We start from the raw sequence: 5000 nt of genomic DNA, 5'->3' as shown, positions 1-5000 counted from the left end.
TGATTTTACTGGATTGGTTTCATGTGGAAAGCACGACGTTTTCTTGTAGGAATGCGGGAACCCCGGCAGCTCGCCTGCCGCGGCCAGCGACGTCGGGGACGCTGGCCTGCGCTGTCGAGCCCGCGAGGGCTGTCTCCGCGGCAGGCCCCCCCTGAACGGGGCACGACAGGCCACCGCGCTGGCTCGTCCAGCGTCGACAGTCCCTCGTCCAGGTTTCAGATCGCGCCAAGTCGAACCCATGACCTGCTCAAGCCATCGTGCGCTGCCGAATCCGCATCTGCGTGTAGGCTGCCATTCCACGCGGCAGCCCCTGTTTTCGTCAGCGTGCCCCCCTGACGAATTTTCCTGCCTGGCCCAGTCCAGCGTCCAGCCCCTGTTCGTCGAAAAATCTGCGCTGCCGATTTTCCACGCGGCAGCCCCTCTTTTCGTCAGCGTGCCCCCCTGACGAATTTTCCTGCCTGGCCCGGCCAGTCCAGCCCCTGTTCGTCGAAAAATCTGCGCTGCCGATTTTCCACGCGGCAGCCCCTCTTTTCGTCAGCGTGCCCCCCTGACGAATTTTCCTGCCTGGCCCGGCCGGTCCAGCATCCAGCCCCTGTTCGTCGAAAAATCTGCGCTGCCGATTTTCCACGCGGCAGCCCCTGTTTTCCTCAGCGTTCCCCCCTGACGAATGTTCGTCGAAAAATCTGCGCTGCCGATTTTCCACGCGGCAGCCCCTCTTTTCGTCAGCGTGCCCCCCTGACGAATGTTCGTCGAAAAATCTGCGCTGCCGATTTTCCACGCGGCAGCCCCTGTTTTCGTCAGCGTGCCCCCTGACGAATTTTCCTGCCTGGCCCAGTCCAGCGTCCAGCCCCTGTTCGTCGAAAAATCTGCGCTGCCGATTTTCCACGCGGCAGCCCCTCTTTTCGTCAGCGTGCCCCCCTGACGAATTTTCCTGCCTGGCCCGGCCAGTCCAGCCCCTGTTCGTCGAAAAATCTGCGCTGCCGATTTTCCACGCGGCAGCCCCTCTTTTCGTCAGCGTGCCCCCCTGACGAATTTTCCTGCCTGGCCCGGCCGGTCCAGCATCCAGCCCCTGTTCGTCGAAAAATCTGCGCTGCCGATTTTCCACGCGGCAGCCCCTGTTTTCCTCAGCGTTCCCCCCTGACGAATGTTCGTCGAAAAATCTGCGCTGCCGATTTTCCACGCGGCAGCCCCTCTTTTCGTCAGCGTGCCCCCCTGACGAATGTTCGTCGAAAAATCTGCGCTGCCGATTTTCCACGCGGCAGCCCCTCTTTTCGTCAGCGTGCCCCCTGACGAATTTTCCTGCCTGGCCCAGTCCAGCGTCCAGCCCCTGTTCGTCGAAAAATCTGCGCTGCCGATTTTCCACGCGGCAGCCCCTCTTTTCGTCAGCGTGCCCCCCTGACGAATTTTCCTGCCTGGCCCGGCCAGTCCAGCCCCTGTTCGTCGAAAAATCTGCGCTGCCGATTTTCCACGCGGCAGCCCCTCTTTTCGTCAGCGTGCCCCCCTGACGAATTTTCCTGCCTGGCCCGGCCGGTCCAGCATCCAGCCCCTGTTCGTCGAAAAATCTGCGCTGCCGATTTTCCACGCGGCAGCCCCTGTTTTCCTCAGCGTTCCCCCCTGACGAATGTTCGTCGAAAAATCTGCGCTGCCGATTTTCCACGCGGCAGCCCCTCTTTTCGTCAGCGTGCCCCCCTGACGAATGTTCGTCGAAAAATCTGCGCTGCCGATTTTCCACGCGGCAGCCCCTGTTTTCGTCAGCGTGCCCCCCTGACGAATTTTCCTGCCTGGCCCAGTCCAGCGTCCAGCCCCTGTTCGTCGAAAAATCTGCGCTGCCGATTTTCCACGCGGCAGCCCCTCTTTTCGTCAGCGTGCCCCCCTGACGAATTTTCCTGCCTGGCCCGGCCAGTCCAGCCCCTGTTCGTCGAAAAATCTGCGCTGCCGATTTTCCACGCGGCAGCCCCTCTTTTCGTCAGCGTGCCCCCCTGACGAATTTTCCTGCCTGGCCCGGCCGGTCCAGCATCCAGCCCCTGTTCGTCGAAAAATCTGCGCTGCCGATTTTCCACGCGGCAGCCCCTGTTTTCCTCAGCGTTCCCCCCTGACGAATGTTCGTCGAAAAATCTGCGCTGCCGATTTTCCACGCGGCAGCCCCTCTTTTCGTCAGCGTGCCCCCCTGACGAATGTTCGTCGAAAAATCTGCGCTGCCGATTTTCCACGCGGCAGCCCCTCTTTTCGTCAGCGTGCCCCCTGACGAATTTTCCTGCCTGGCCCAGTCCAGCGTCCAGCCCCTGTTCGTCGAAAAATCTGCGCTGCCGATTTTCCACGCGGCAGCCCCTCTTTTCGTCAGCGTGCCCCCCTGACGAATTTTCCTGCCTGGCCCGGCCAGTCCAGCCCCTGTTCGTCGAAAAATCTGCGCTGCCGATTTTCCACGCGGCAGCCCCTCTTTTCGTCAGCGTGCCCCCCTGACGAATTTTCCTGCCTGGCCCGGCCGGTCCAGCCCCTGTTCGTCGAAAAATCTGCGCTGCCGATTTTCCACTCCGCAGCCCCTGTTTTCGTCAGCGTGGCCCCCTGACGAATTTTCCTGCCTGGCCCGGCCAGTCCAGCGCCCAGCCCCTGTTCGTCGAAAAATCTGCGCTGCCGATTTTCCCCGACGAACCTGCAGCTGCACAAATCCGCGCTGCCACTGCCCCATTGTCTGGACCAACAGTCTTTTCCATCAAGCCCTGGACTATAAATCGTCCAGACTCATCGCCAGCACCCGCTGCCGATTCTGCCGACTTTGCCGATTTCGTCGGCGCTGCCGATTCCAACACTGCACCCACCGTGTCTAAACCAGCGCTGTTTCGTCAGCGTGTCCCCTTGACGAATTTCCCTGCCTGGCCTGGACAGTCCATCTTCCAGCCCATGTTCATCGAAAAATCTGCGCTGCCGATTTCCCCGACGAACCTGCAGCTGCACAAATCTGCGCTGCCGATTTCCCCCCCTGTCGGCATGGCTGCCGCTGCCCCGATGTCCAGACCAACAGTCTTTTTTGTCGACTTTGCCGATTTTGTCCGCGCTGCCGATTCCAACACTACCCCCTGCATCCAAACCAGCATTGTTTCGTCAGCTCTTCCCCTGACGATTTTAGCCCTGTAACAAACAGTAGGCCTCCAATCCCGCCAACGGGAGCCAAGTTGATAGGGAAGAGAATTGAATGACGCGCCTGGTCCTCGCACCCCGCCACCCGAGGGGCCTTTTTCCCGGCAGCCTCTGAAAAACTCTAGCTTTCACGGTCCTCGCCGCCCCTCACCACCATGGCAGGCCTCTAATCCCACCCATCAGCAGTTGTAGCCGATAGGGCAGTGATTTGAATGACGCGTCGCGGGCCGCCGGGTCATCTCACCCCGCCATTAATTGGAGCGTTTTTGGCTGGCCGAGGATGGGGGGATGGATCTCTTCTTCCGAAAAAGCAAACAGTACATCGGGAGTTATGTTGACGGGGCATGGAATTGAATGACCCGTCGCGGGCCGCCGGGTCATCTCACCCGGCCATCCCGGGGAGCGTTTTTCCCGGCAGCATCGGGGAAACTCTTGCTTTCACTGCCCGCTGCCCAAGTCCCCACTCGCATCGGCCCCCCGCGCCAACAAGCCAACGCTGCCGAATCGGCAGACACTGCTGCCGAATCTGCCGACACTGCCCCGCGGGCTGCCACTGCCCCAGTGTCTAAACCAGCGGTCTTTCTCATCGAGCCTTGGACTATCCAGTCCGTCCTGACTCATCGCCAGCACCTGCTGCCGATTCTGCCGACTTTGCCGATTTTCTCGGCGCTGCCGATTCCAACACTGCGCCCACCGTGTCTGAACCAGCGCTGTTTCGTCAGCGTGTCCCCTCGACGAATTTTCCTGCCTGGCCTGGACAGTCCACCGTCCAGCCCGTGTTCGTCGAAAAATCTGCGCTGCCGATTCTGCCGACTTTGCCGATTTCGTCGGCGCTGCCGATTCCAACACTGCCCGCCGTGCCTGAACCAGCGCTGTTTCGTCAGCGTGTCCCCTCGACAAATTTTCCTGCCTGGCCTGGACAGTCCATCGCCCAGCCCATGTTCGTCGCAAAATCTGCGCTGCCGATTTTCCCCGACGAACCTGCAGCCGCACAAATCTGCGCTGCCGAATCTGCCGACACTGTCCCGCGGGCTGCCACTGCCCCAGTGTCTAAACCAGCAGTCTTTCTCGTCGAGCCTTGGACTATCCAGCCCGTCCAGACCCATCGCCAGCACCCGCTGCCGATTCTGCCGACTTTGCCGATTTCGTCGGCGCTGCCGATTCCAGCACTGCCCGCCGTGCCTGAACCAGCGCTGTTTCGTCAGCGTGTCCCCTCGATGAATTTTCCTGCATGGCCCGGCCAGTCCAGCGTCCAGCCCATGTTCGTCGAAAAATCTGCGCTGCCGATTCCCCCGACTTTGCCGATTTCGTCGGCGCTGCCGATTCCAACACTGCCCGCCGTGCCTGAACCAGCGCTGTTTCGTCAGCGTGTCCCCTCGACAAATTTTCCTGCCTGGCCTGGACAGTCCATCGTCCAGCCCATGTTCGTCGAAAAATCTGCGCTGCCGATTTTCCCCGACGAACCTGCAGCCGCACAAATCTGCGCTGCCGAATCTGCCAACACTGTCCCGCGGGCTGCCACTGCCCCAGTGTCTCAACCTGCGGTCTTTCTCGTCGAGCCTTGGACTATCCAGCCCGTCCAGACCCATCGCCAGCACCCGCTGCCAATTCTGCCGACTTTGCCGGTTTCATCGGCGCTGCCGATTCCAACACTGCGCCCACCGTGTCTAAACCAGCGCTGTTTCTTCAGCGTGTCCCCTCGATGAATTTTCCTGCATGGCCCGGCCAGTCCAGCGTCCAGCCCATGTTCGTCGAAAAATCTGCGCTGCCGATTCCCCCCTGTTGGCATGGCTGCCGCTGCCCCCTTGTCTGGACCAACAGTCTTTTCCGTCAAGCCCTGGACCATAAATCGTGCAGACTCACAG

The sequence above is a fragment of the Populus nigra genome, chromosome 2 (genome assembly GCF_951802175.1).
Source record: "Populus nigra chromosome 2, ddPopNigr1.1, whole genome shotgun sequence".
Lineage (NCBI taxonomy): Eukaryota > Viridiplantae > Streptophyta > Magnoliopsida > Malpighiales > Salicaceae > Populus > Populus nigra.
The sequence above is the reverse complement of the archived record's forward strand: the minus strand, read 5'-3'. Positions refer to the sequence as shown.